This window comes from Biomphalaria glabrata, chromosome 16 (assembly GCF_947242115.1).
Source record: "Biomphalaria glabrata chromosome 16, xgBioGlab47.1, whole genome shotgun sequence".
Lineage (NCBI taxonomy): Eukaryota > Metazoa > Mollusca > Gastropoda > Planorbidae > Biomphalaria > Biomphalaria glabrata.
Window position 1 is genome coordinate 14,991 of NC_074726.1, and position 14,846 is coordinate 29,836.

At 30.8% G+C, this 14,846-nt stretch overlaps 1 long non-coding RNA gene across 1 annotated transcript; it reads left to right on the plus strand.

Annotated features, from left to right (window-relative positions):
* The first annotated feature begins 13,696 nt into the window (after positions 1-13,696).
* On the plus strand, positions 13,697-14,522 carry LOC129923265 (uncharacterized). The gene is made up of 3 exons (XR_008775184.1): positions 13,697-13,964; positions 14,055-14,254; positions 14,347-14,522. It is a non-coding gene; the product is annotated as an uncharacterized LOC129923265 (long non-coding RNA).
* The last annotated feature ends 324 nt before the right edge of the window (positions 14,523-14,846 follow it).

A 14,846-nucleotide genomic window follows, 5' to 3' on the forward strand; every position in this document is an offset into this window, starting at 1 on the left:
GAGACTGGAGCTTCATAGTAAACTGGGGCGTGGATATATGGAGCTCAAGACATGGGGGGGGGGAGTTTATTTCAGATGCTCAGGGCTGCTACATAAAAGTGCTTATTACACGATGCAAACATTTTTTTTACTTCTTTTGCTGGGTAAGTTTCAAGCTAAAAATTCATTGACACAAAGCTAAAATTAAAAAAAAAACTATTCCAAATAACGTAACCAAATATATGCACAAGTCTTATTCCAATAAACCACGCGGGAAAAAAAGCACAAGTCAATTCTAAATAAATACACCAAAATGCACAAGTCTATTCCACCACGAAAACAAAAGACCAGTTGTTTTTAAAAAGCACACTAAAAAAAGCACAAGCTGATTTCAAACTTCATCCACGTCAGAAAAGCACAAATTGATTTTAAATAGCCACAACGAAAAATAAAGCACAATTGATTTTAAACAGCTAACACAAAAAACACAAGTCCGATTCAGAATAGCCGGCACAAAAATGCACAAGCCCGAGTCAGAATAGCCGGCACAAAAATGCACACTTTTGATTCCAGATAGATGGCAAAAAACGAATAGGCACCACACAAAGAATTTAGTTGCACTTCAAAGTAGCACGACACAATACACAAACCTCCGATTCGAAATTGGAATACAAAACACCATATCGAAAATACTATACCACAGTCCATATTTGATATTAAATGTAAACGACGTTAGCTAAGACAAATGACAAAATGATAATGAACTGAAGCAAAATTTGATTATTGTAAACTCAACATGTATAAACAAGGGTCGAGAGAGCAAAATCTCAGGCCAAAAGATAGTAAAATAATGCAAAGAGTCTAAAAGAGCTACATCTAGATTCTAAAATAGCCTTTTCAATTTTGTTGACCTTAGTAAAACAAAGGACCAATGAATGTAGAATCTACAGACTATGTAAAATTAGATCTAGATCTACATACAACGGGCCAGAATTGTGCAATTATAGCTTATTTTCAATTTAATGGCTAATGAGTTGGTTTTTTTTTTTTGGGGGGGGGGGAAGGAAAGGGGGGGGGGTCTATCATTGTCCCCCCAAAGTATAACCAGTATAGGTTATAGAAATAAACTTAGAAATTCTGTTCGACATAGTCTACGGAATGTGTGGTCGATATAGTTTACGGTATGTGCGTTCAAAATAGATTACTCGTGTGTAAGAGATCTCGATTAAGCTCAATACCTAGATTTACACTAGTGTAGATCTAACTTTAGAAATATTAAATTACTACATCTAATTAAAAGCTAGAGTTGTAGATCTAGTATACATTCTACACATATCTATATTTCGTTAGGCAATATTCTATTTAAACTAGATCTATTCTAGATCTAGATAAATAAATCTAACATGTTCGACTGCAATGACAAATTGCATTGTATACGCGAAGGAAGTAATTAGATCTAGATATTTTGTTATGTAAAGTCTGTAATGTATTAGATTTAAACATAGATCTAGAAAGATTATCAGTTTAAAATAGGAATACATGGTGAATAAATCGATTTAAATCTAAAATTTAGTTTTGAACAAAAAAGTCAAACTCCATTTAACTATTATCATTTGAGTCTTGGGTTTTCCCACTAAAGTTGGGTTTTTCTCATCAAGAGTTTATGCTTGCTATAATTAAAGTATAGATCTAGATATTTTAACCTTACTAAAGACCGGGTGGTGCATTTTAATGTACGACTGAAAACATGCTGCATTTGTTAAAGTTGATTGTTTAAAGAAGAGACGAAAATGTATTTGCTAATACAGATCAAAATTAAGAATTGTCAAACGCCATTCCTTTAGCTTGGGTTTTCCCCTTAAAGCTGGGTTAAGTTTACCTTGCTATAAAGTTTAGATTTAGATATTTTAACCATAATAAAGACCAGGTGTATGGCTAAAATAATGTTGCAAGTTGAATTTCTTACTTTGCAGAAGAGATGAAAATGCATTGCTAATACATATCAAAATCAAACATGTTAAATGCTGAATATAAGAGGTGGCCTTAGCAAAAGAATATTGAACTTTTAAAATAAATAGGGTACTCACAAATTGTAGACGATCCACTTCGTTGAATCCTCCACACATGAAATTTAATGTCACTAGTACACATTTTTAAAAGCAAAGTCATTGTCAATTGTGTACTGCACATTTTGAAAAGCACATAAAGTTCATAGTCTATATTGTGTAGACTATTTTGATGTCGTAGAATGATGCTGGGATAGCATGTTTATAAATAGCTCATTTTGGAGAGCACGCACTTCTGATAAGAAGAGTGTACTGAGAGCATGGGCATTAGCTGCCCGAAATGTTGACAACAGTTCTGCACACTATGTACGTAGTAAAGACGGGACTGCTACAGTTTTGGAATAGGCATTGATGAACAAACAGACCTAGGGAAAAAAAGTAATGTGTTAAAGTATGAACTTTAATAAATTTATTTCTTTCAAAATCACTTGTAAATATGTTAAGAACAGACATAAAAAAACACAAATCTAAAGTTACCGTTTAATTCTAAGTTTCATATTGACTCACCGATCTCCAGGTCAACTTCAAGAAACATGCATAGACACCATCTAAACTTCAGGGCATAGAAAATGACGACTTTCTTCTCTTCTTCCACTTTCAATCTCGTATGGGTCACCTGTAGATGAACTAACTTGATAGCCCAAATTTCTTGACTTTTATACACTATCGAGTTCAGAAAAAAGTGTGCTGAGTTAATTTTCAATTCAACGACAAAAAAAAATATTAATAATAACGACCCAGTTTACAATAGTTCTAAATTGTTTTCAATAGGGAACAACAAAATTACAATTTTAAAGATTTTTGTGTTATAACTACTGACTACTGAGCTCATGCAGCCTAAGGAAGAGAGAATTAGGTCTAGATGTAGATTATATTAATTTTAGACTAAAAAATACGGTAAATCAATAATTTTTATCTATTTTCAGATAGATTTACATTTCCAAATTAAAATAAATAACCCAAACCATAGATCTAATCTGCAAAAAAATCGCATCACACGAGTCACTAGCAACACTCTAACAGTAACAGAGCGATACAGAAATAAACACTAAAAAAAAAGTTGTTTTTTTTCCGATAAAAATGTTAATTTAAAGACAATTGTAAGCAAAAGTATATTAGATCTAGTCTGCCTATTATAGATATTTATTTTTTAAAAAATATTTCATCTAGATGCTAGCTGACGGTAATTCATCTTTTTTTGAATCCACGATAATACAAAGAGAAAATATCTGGATCTATGGGCTAGTTTTAACAATGTTAGAACCATCGTACATCAAATAAAACCTTGATCTAGAATTTTCTTTTTTTTTTATTCATGGCGAGTTCAAATATAATAAATGTATGCACTTTTTGTACTTCATTTTTCTCACGTGAAAAACAATTATCAGGGAGGGAAGCTTGTGTTGACGGCTAACCTTTGGGGAAAAAAATCATCCAATTTTTTTTTCTTATTTTGTGCTTGTAAAAAAAAAATGGGCCGGGCAGGGTTTGAACCCTCGACCGTCGATAAATCCAAACAACAGTCCAGCGTGCTAACCACTTGACCAGGCAGCCAGCTATGTGCGAGGCAGTTCAAAGCCTAAAAAAAAATAAAGAAAAAAAGAGTGTGCTGAGTTAAATTTCAATTCAACGACAAAAAAAAAGTATTAATAATAACGACCCAGTTTACAATAGTTCTAAATTGTTTTCAATAGGGAACAATAAAATTACAATTTTAAAGATTTTTGTGTTATAAATACTGACTACTGAGCTCATGCAGCCTAAGGAAGAGAGAATTAGGTCTAAATGTAGATTATATTAATTTTAGACTAAAAAATACGGTAAATCAATAGAAATGATACAGTTTAAATTTTAATGAATAAGCTAGATCTACAAACTAGATATTGATTGAAACTTACAGAAATTCTATATAGATAATAGACTACCTTCGTTGAATACATTATGTCAAAATTGTTATTATCTAGATCTATTTTATAGAATAAAATTCGATTGTTTATCTTAGCAACAAGTAAGTTATTTTAAAACAAAAAATGAATTTCTAAAAAGGAAAAGATATTAATTGTTTTTTTTTAAATACCGGTATATATAATTCCGATAAAACAAAATATATTTTTTTCCCATTGTTTTGCCCGGGGGGGAGGGAAATCGGTTCACAGAAATAGATTTCTGCTTAACTGTTTAATGTATCCTATTACATAGATCTACATTAATATATAATTTTAACATTTTCAGCTAGATCTACATTTTCAAAATAAAAAAAAATAACCCAAACCATAGATCTAATCTGAAAAGAAATCGCATCACACAAGTCACTAGCAACACTCTAACAGTAACAGAGCGATACAGAATAAACACTAAAAAAAAAAGTTTTTTTTTTCCGATAAAAATGTTAATTTAAAGACAATTGTAAGCAAAAGTATATTAGATCTAGACAGCCTATTATAGATATTTATTTTTTAAAAAATATTTCATCTAGATGCTAGATTACGGTAATTCCACTTTTTTGGAATCCACGATAATACAAAGAGAAAATATCTGGATCTATGGGCTAGTTTTAACAATGTTAGAACCATCGTACATCAAATAAAACCTTGATCTAGAATTTTCATTTTTTTTTATTCATGGCGAGTTCAAATATAATAAATGTATGCACTTTTTGTACTTCATTTTTCTCTCGTGAAAAACAATTATCAGGGAGGGGAGCTTGTGTTGACGGCTAACCTATGGGGGAAAAAATCATCCAATACAATTTTTTTTCTAATTTTGTGCTTGTAAAAAATGGGAGCGGGCTGGGTTTCCAGTGGTTCCCAAACTTAAAAAAATTTTTTTTTTTATTTTTTTTATTTTTTTTTTTATTTTATTATTTTTTTTTATTATTTTTTTTTTAAATTTTTTAAAATTAAAAAAAAAATAATAAAAAAAAAAAAATAAAAAAAAAAAAAAATTAAAAAAAAAGTTTAGGAACCACTGGTCTACAGTGAAGTCAGTCCCGGGATAGTTAATTCTCGAAAAAAAAAAAAAATTAAAAAATTGAAAAAAAAATTTCCAAAAAAATAAATAAATTAAAAAAAAAAAAAAATTAAAAAAAAAGTTTAGGAACCACTGGTCTACAGTGAAGTCAGTCCCGGGATAGTGAATTCTCGAAAAAAAAAAAAAAATTAAAAAAATGAAAAAAAAATTTTCTAAAAAAATAAAAAAATATAAAAAAAATTTTTTTCCGATAAAATTGTTAATTTAAAGACAATTGTAAGCAAAAGTATATTAGATCTAGACTTCCTATTATAAATCTTTTTTTTTTTTTAATATTTCATTTAGATGCTAGATTACGGTAATTCCACATTTTTTCATCAACGATAATACAAAGAGAAAATATCTGGATCTATGGGCTAGTTTTAATAATGTTAGAACCATCGTACATCAAATAAAACCTTGATCTAGAATTTTCATTTTTTTTTATTCATGGCGAGTTCAAATATAATAAATGTATGCACTTTTTGTACTTCATTTTTCTCACGTGAAAAACAATTGTCAGGGAGGGGAGCTTGTGTTGACGGCTAACCTTTCTTATTTTGTGCTTGTAAAAAAAAAAATGGGAGCGGCAAGGGTTTGAACCCTCGACCGTCGATAAATCCGAACGACAGTTAAGCTTGCAAACCACTTGAGCAGGCAGCCATCCATGTACGAGGCAGTTCAAAGCTTAGAAAAAAATAAAAAATAAAAAATGTCCTCTAATTTAAATCCTTACGTTAGATCTAATGGTTTAATTTAAAACTATTTATAGTGAATGGCTACATATCAATTACAAGTAAAGCTCCATTATTAATGCAATGGGCTTGAATGGGAAATTCACTATCCCGGGACTGACTTCACTGAAGACCAGTGGTTCCCAAACTTTAAAAAAAAAATTTTTTTTTTTTTTTTTTTTTTTTAAATTAAAAAAAAAATTATAATAATAAAAAAAAATTAAAAAAAAATATAAAAAAAAATAATAAAATTTTTTTTTCTTATTTTGTGCTTGTAAAAAATGGGAGCGGGTAGGGTTTGAACCCTCGACCGTCGATAAATCCGAACGACAGTCCAGCGTGCAAACCACTTGACCAGGCAGCCATCCATGTACGAGGCAGTTCAAAGCTTAGGAAAAAAAAAAATGTCCTCTAATTCAAATCCTTACGTTAGATCTAATGGTTTAATTTAAAACTATTTATAATGAATGGCTACATATCAATTACAAGTAAAGATCTATTATTAATGCAATGGGCTTGAATGGGTAATTCACTATCCCGGGACTGACTTCACTGTAGACCAGTGGTTCCCAAACTTTTTTAAAAAAATAATTTTTTTATTTTTTTATTTTTTTTTGTAGTTTTATTTTTTTTTATTATATTTTTTTGTTTAAATTAAAAAAAAAATAATAAAAAAAAAAAAATAAAAAAATAATAAAAATTTTTTTTTCTTTTTTTGTGCTTGTAAAAAATGGGAGCGGGTAGGGTTTGAACCCTCGACCGTCGATAAATCCGAACGACAGTCCAGCGTGCTAACCACTTGACCAGGCAGCCATCCATGCGCGAGCAGTTTAAAGCTTAGAAAAAAATAAATAAAAAATGTCCTCTAATTCAAATCCTTACGTTAGATCTAATGGTTTAATTAAAACTATTTATAATGAATGGCTACATATCAATTACAAGTAAAGCTCTATTATTAATGCAATGGGCATGAATGGGTAATTCACTATCCCGGGACTGACTTCACTGAAGACCAGTGGTTCCCAAACTTTAAAAAAAAATTATTTTTTTTTAATTTTATTAGTATATTAGATCTAGACTGCCTATTATAGATCTTTTTTTTTTAATATTTCATCTAGATGCTAGATTACGGTAATTCCACTTTTTTTTAATCAACGATAATACAAAGAGAAAATATCTGGATCTATGGGCTGGTTTTAACAATGTTAGAACCATCGTACATCAAATAAAACCTTGATCTAGAATTTTCTTTTTTTTTATTCATGGCGAGTTCAAATATAATAAATGTATGCACTTTTTGTACTTCATTTTTCTCACGTGAAAAACAATTATCAGGGAGGGAAGCTTGTGTTGACGGCTAACCTTTGGGGAAAAAAATCATCCAATTTTTTTTTCTTATTTTGTGCTTGTAAAAAAAAATGGGAGCGGCCAGGGTTTGAACCCTTGACGGTCGATAAATCCGAACGACAGTCCAGCGTGCAAACCACTTGACCAGGCAGCCATCCATGTACGAGGCAGTTCAAAGCTTAGAAAAAAAATAAAAAATGTCCTCTAATTCAAATCCTTACGTTAGATCTAATGGTTTAATTTAAAACTATTTATAATGAATGGCTACATATCAATTACAAGTAAAGATCTATTATTAATGCAATGGGCTTGAATGGGTAATTCACTATCCCGGGACTGACTTCACTGTAGACCTGTGGTTCCCAAACTTTTTAAAAAAAATAATTTTTTTTTAATTTTATTAGTATATTAGATCTAGACTGCCTATTATAGATCTTTTTTTTTTTAATATTTCATCTAGATGCTAGATTACGGTAATTCCACTTTTTTTTAATCAACGATAATACAAAGAGAAAATATCTGGATCTATGGGCTGGTTTTAACAATGTTAGAACCATCGTACATCAAATAAAACCTTGATCTAGAATTTTCTTTTTTTTTTATTCATGGCGAGTTCAAATATAATAAATGTATGCACTTTTTGTACTTCATTTTTCTCACGTGAAAAACAATTATCAGGGAGGGAAGCTTGTGTTGACGGCTAACCTTTGGGGAAAAAAATCATCCAATTTTTTTTTCTTATTTTGTGCTTGTAAAAAAAAATGGGAGCGGCCAGGGTTTGAACCCTTGACGGTCGATAAATCCGAACGACAGTCCAGCGTGCAAACCACTTGACCAGGCAGCCATCCATGTACGAGGCAGTTCAAAGCTTAGAAAAAAAATAAAAAATGTCCTCTAATTCAAATCCTTACGTTAGATCTAATGGTTTAATTTAAAACTATTTATAATGAATGGCTACATATCAATTACAAGTAAAGATCTATTATTAATGCAATGGGCTTGAATGGGTAATTCACTATCCCGGGACTGACTTCACTGTAGACCTGTGGTTCCCAAACTTTTTAAAAAAAATAATTTTTTTATTTTTTTTTTGTAGTTTTATTTTATTTTTTTTATTATTTTTTTTTTGTTTAAATTTAAAAAAAAATAATAATAAAAAAAAATTAAAAAAATAATAATAAAATTTTTTTTTTCTTTTTTTGTGCTTGTAAAAAATGGGGGGGGCGGGTAGGGTTTGAACCCTCGACCGTCGATAAATCCGAACAACAGTCCAGCGTGCTAACCACTTGACCAGGCAGCCATCCATGCGCGAGCAGTTTAAAGCTTAGAAAAAAATAAAAAATAAAAAATGTCCTCTAATTCAAATCCTTACGTTAGATCTAATGGTTTAATTTAAAACTATTTATAATGAATGGCTACATATCAATTACAAGTAAAGCTCTATTATTAATGCAATGGGCTTGAATGGGTAATTCACTATCCCGGGACTGACTTCACTGAAGACTAGTGGTTCCCAAACTTTAAAAAAAAAAATTTTTTTTTTTTATTTTATTAGTATATTAGATCTAGACTGCCTATTATAGATCTTTTTTTTTAATATTTCATCTACATGCTAGATTACGGTAATTCCACTTTTTTTTTAATCAACGATAATACAAAGAGAAAATATCTGGATCTATGGGCTAGTTTTAACAATGTTAGAACCATCGTACATCAAATAAAACCTTGATCTAGAATTTTCTTTTTTTTTATTCATGGCGAGTTCAAATATAATAAATGTATGCACTTTTTGTACTTCATTTTTCTTACGTGAAAAACAATTATCAGGGAGGGAAGCTTGTGTTGACGGATAACCTTTGGGGAAAAAAATCATCCAATTTTTTTTTTCTTATTTTGTGCTTGTAAAAAAAAATGGGAGCGGCCAGGGTTTGAACCCTTGACGGTCGATAAATCCGAACGACAGTCCAGCGTGCAAACCACTTGACCAGGCAGCCATCCATGTACGAGGCAGTTCAAAGCTTAGAAAAAAAATAAAAAATGTCCTCTAATTCAAATCCTTACGTTAGATCTAATGGTTTAATTTAAAACTATTTATAATGAATGGCTACATATCAATTACAAGTAAAGATCTATTATTAATGCAATGGGCTTGAATGGGTAATTCACTATCCCGGGACTGACTTCACTGTAGACCTGTGGTTCCCAAACTTTTTAAAAAAAATAATTTTTTTTTAATTTTATTAGTATATTAGATCTAGACTGCCTATTATAGATCTTTTTTTTTTAATATTTCATCTAGATGCTAGATTACGGTAATTCCACTTTTTTTTAATCAACGATAATACAAAGAGAAAATATCTGGATCTATGGGCTGGTTTTAACAATGTTAGAACCATCGTACATGAAATAAAACCTTGATCTAGAATTTTCTTTTTTTTTTATTCATGGCGAGTTCAAATATAATAAATGTATGCACTTTTTGTACTTCATTTTTCTCACGTGAAAAACAATTATCAGGGAGGGAAGCTTGTGTTGACGGCTAACCTTTGGGGAAAAAAATCATCCAATTTTTTTTTCTTATTTTGTGCTTGTAAAAAAAAATGGGAGCGGCCAGGGTTTGAACCCTTGACGGTCGATAAATCCGAACGACAGTCCAGCGTGCAAACCACTTGACCAGGCAGCCATCCATGTACGAGGCAGTTCAAAGCTTAGAAAAAAAATAAAAAATGTCCTCTAATTCAAATCCTTACGTTAGATCTAATGGTTTAATTTAAAACTATTTATAATGAATGGCTACATATCAATTACAAGTAAAGATCTATTATTAATGCAATGGGCTTGAATGGGTAATTCACTATCCCGGGACTGACTTCACTGTAGACCTGTGGTTCCCAAACTTTTTAAAAAAAATAATTTTTTTATTTTTTTTTTGTAGTTTTATTTTATTTTTTTTTATTATTTTTTTTTTGTTTAAATTTAAAAAAAAATAATAATAAAAAAAAATTAAAAAAATAATAATAAAATTTTTTTTTTCTTTTTTTGTGCTTGAATGGGTAATTCACTATCCCGGGACTGACTTCACTGAAGACTAGTGGTTCCCAAACTTTAAAAAAAAAAAAATTTTTTTTTTATTTTATTAGTATATTAGATCTAGACTGCCTATTATAGATCTTTTTTTTTAATATTTCATCTACATGCTAGATTACGGTAATTCCACTTTTTTTTTAATCAACGATAATACAAAGAGAAAATATCTGGATCTATGGGCTAGTTTTAACAATGTTAGAACCATTGTACATCAAATAAAACCTTGATCTAGAATTTTCTTTTTTTTTATTCATGGCGAGTTCAAATATAATAAATGTATGCACTTTTTGTACTTCATTTTTCTTACGTGAAAAACAATTATCAGGGAGGGAAGCTTGTGTTGACGGATAACCTTTGGGGAAAAAAATCATCCAATTTTTTTTTTCTTATTTTGTGCTTGTAAAAAAAATCGGAGCGGACAGGGTTTGAACCCTCGACCGTCGATAAGTCCGAACGACAGTCCAGCGTGCAAACCACTTGAGCAGGCAGCCATCCATGTACGAGGCAGTTCAAAGCTTAGAAAAAAAATAAAAAAATGTCCTCTAATTCAAATCCTTACGTTAGATCTAATGGTTTAATTTAAAACTATTTATAATGAATGGCTACATATCAATTACAAGTAAAGCTCTATTATTAATGCAATGGGCTTGAATGGGTAATTCACTATCCCGGGACTGACTTCACTGAAGACTAGTGGTTCCCAAACTTTAAAAAAAAAAAAATTTTTTTTTTATTTTATTAGTATATTAGATCTAGACTGCCTATTATAGATCTTTTTTTTTAATATTTCATCTACATGCTAGATTACGGTAATTCCACTTTTTTTTTAATCAACGATAATACAAAGAGAAAATATCTGGATCTATGGGCTAGTTTTAACAATGTTAGAACCATCGTACATCAAATAAAACCTTGATCTAGAATTTTCTTTTTTTTTATTCATGGCGAGTTCAAATATAATAAATGTATGCACTTTTTGTACTTCATTTTTCTTACGTGAAAAACAATTATCAGGGAGGGAAGCTTGTGTTGACGGATAACCTTTGGGGAAAAAAATCATCCAATTTTTTTTTTCTTATTTTGTGCTTGTAAAAAAAATCGGAGCGGACAGGGTTTGAACCCTCGACCGTCGATAAGTCCGAACGACAGTCCAGCGTGCAAACCACTTGACCAGGCAGCCATCCATGTACGAGGCAGTTCAAAGCTTAGAAAAAAAATAAAAAAATGTCCTCTAATTCAAATCCTTACGTTAGATCTAATGGTTTAATTTAAAACTATTTATAATGAATGGCTACATATCAATTACAAGTAAAGATCTATTATTAATGCAATGGGCTTGAATGGGTAATTTATCATGAAGAATAATCTTTTGAAAAGAAAACCCTAAATTCTGTTTCATTTTGACCGGGGCTGCTCTGTCTAATTGTAAACCATGTGGCGGCCATGTTCATGATTTAATGTAACAATAAATTATCTTTTTCCTCTAAATCTAAATTATCAGTTCAAAATCTTCTACTCGACGTCTATATCTATAAATCCTTTATAACTAGTTCAGTCCTAGTCTAAAAACCAATGTTACGACTCAATTCAATAATTCATGTTGATGGGTCTAGACTGAATCGATTTAAGATAATTTATCATATCGTAATTACTAATTTTATTAGATTTATTTATATAGAACTAATAATTTAAAATTTAGATAGATCTATCTAGACTAGTTACTAGATCTATAGAAATTCTCAACCAAGATTATCTAAATCTATATAGATCAAGAAGAAGAACAGTTTAAAGGTAAAAAATAATCTAGATCTAGAAAAAATCAGGGTCAACAGACAGAGAAGTTTTGTAAGGCTATCCAAACACGCCACCTATTCAACTTATTCGATTGTCAATATTAGATCTAGACTAGATTACTATAGATTATAATTATATAAGTAGATCTAGCATCATCTAGATTAATCTATCATCTATTTACTAGTCTAGATCTAGAAAAAAATCTTTATCACTCAAGACTGAGTCTTTAAAGAAAGTTTATAAGACTAGATAGAGAGTCTAGAATACAATTCAATATTGATTGTAGAAATAGTCAATATAGATTCTAGATATTTAGAATGTAGACTGTAAAGTTTCTTATTAATTTTAATACTAGAATTGTCATTAGAGTATTAGAGTTTGTTTAGTATAGTCTAGTCAGTCTAGAATAGAATGTCTAGATTACTCTAGTCCTAGTACCTAGTTATAGACTTGATCTATAGATTAAATCTAGATCTATATAGACTAGATCAAGAAGTAGAATAGTTTAAGAGGTAAGAAAATCTGCTAGATCTAGATAACTAGACCTATAATATAGTCTAGATCATTAATTAGAATATTACTAGATCTAGATCTATTAACTAGTCTAGAAAAGTCTAGATCTATTATCTAGTCTAGAATAGTCTAGATCTAACTAGAAGCTTAATCACTCAAGTCTCAGAGTCTTTAAAAAAAGTTTATAAGACTAGACAGAGAGTCTAGAATACAATTCAATATTGATTGTAGTAATATCCAGATTTAGAGTGTAGACTAAACTCTAGATCAGTGATTCTCAAAGTGGTCTGTATAGACCCCCAGGGGTCTACGAAGACTTCCAGGGGGTCTACAAAATTAAAAAAATTAATTGGGGGTCTATGAGAGGTCCACGGGGGTCTACGATAATAGATTTCATTTAAAGCAGATCATTTTAAGTTTTACATTCATTTAATGTAATTATTTTATACAGTAATATATGATTTTTATCTTGGTAAATCATTTAAACATATATCCTGCTAATCAAACCAAAGAATTGTCTCAATACTTATTTAAAAATTTTAATTTTGTCTACATGTAACAAATGTTTAACAAAAAGAAATGTACACTGTCCAGCGTTGATTATTTAAAACTGAGATTCATTCCTTCCTTGTCAAACAAGCGGTTGCCTAAGTGACTTTTTAAAAATAATGATACCAAACCAATGGCTAGAGGATCATCTGAGACAATGTCACCCTGACAAAATAGATAAAGATTTAAAAATTTTCTAGCACTCAAAGATAAAGTTAAGAATAGACCCACACAATCTCACTTCAACATCATATATATATAGAGAAGATGTTGGTTTGTGAGCGTCTTCCAATATCTCTTTACTTATAGCAAAATACGGAAACATAGGTAAAACATTGATTTTACCAGCCATTGTAGTTGTGAAAACTGTTTTACACACACCTACATCTGATATTATTAAAAGAATTTCTTTAAGCAAAAATACAAATCAAGGGCACATCGGTGGCATGAGTTATCAAATTAAAAGCTTCTTATGTGATTCTTGCAAAGGAAATATATACAGTTTGGGATCAGTTTGGAACCAGTGGCATTACAGGCTCTGATGGGGTGTAGCAATGTGTGCTGTAAACTAACCCAGACTTTTTAAAAAAAAATGATACCAAACCAATAGCTAGAGGATCATCATCAGTCTGTTGAATTGGTGTTAATTACATTAAGGGACTTAATCACTCTTTTTTTATTTCCAGAAAATAATACCAGGGTTATGCTCCTTTCACCGTTGAGTTCCAGGATGAAGAATGAAAGACAGAGAGCAATGTGAAGACATAAAAGAATGTGCAGGTCTGCCATGAAATGGTTTATCCAGGGCTAAGTACAGAGAGGAATATAGAAGGGCTGTTGACTGATCTTGTGTGGTGCCCCCATGGCTCAACAGACTGATTGATAGGTAATGGTAAGAATTTAATGTATTTTGTAAAAAATTATGAAAATTGGTGTTAATTACATTAAGAGACTTAATCACTTTTTTTATTTCCAGAAAATAATACCAGGGTTATGTTCCTTTCACTGTTGAGTTCCAGGATGAAGAATGAAAGACAGAGAGCAATGTGAAGACATCAAAGAATGTGCAGGTCTGCCATGAAATGGTTTATCCAGGGCTAAGTACAGAGAGGAATATAGAAGGGCTGTTGACAGATCTTGTGTGGTGCCCCCATGGTTCAACAGACTGATTGATAGGTAATGGTAAGAATTTAATGTATTTTGTAAAAAAAATTATAAAAATTGGTTTTAATTATTTTAAGAGACTTAATCACTTTTTTTATTTCCAGAAAATAATACCAGGGTAATGGTCCTTTCACTGTTGAGTTCCAGGATGAAGAATGAGAAAGACAGAGAGCAATGTGAAGACATCAAAGAATGTGCAGGTCTGCCATGAAATGGTTTATCCAGGGCTAAGTACAGAGAGGAATATAGAAGGGCTGTTGACAGATCTTGTGTGGTGCCCCTATGGTTCAACAGACTGATTGATAGGTAATGGTAAGAATTTAATGTATTTTGTAAAAAAAATTATAAAAATTGGTTTTAATTATTTTAAGAGACTTAATCACTTTTTTTATTTCCAGAAAATAATACCAGGGTTATGGTCCTTTCACTGTTGAGTTCCAGGATGAAGAATGAAAGACTGAGAGCAATGTGAAGACATCAAAGAATGTGCAGGTCTGCCATGAAATGGTTTATCCAGGGCTAAGTACAGAGAGGAATATAGAAGGGCTGTTGACAGATCTTGTGTGGTGCCCCCATGGTTCAACAGACTGATTGATAGGTAATG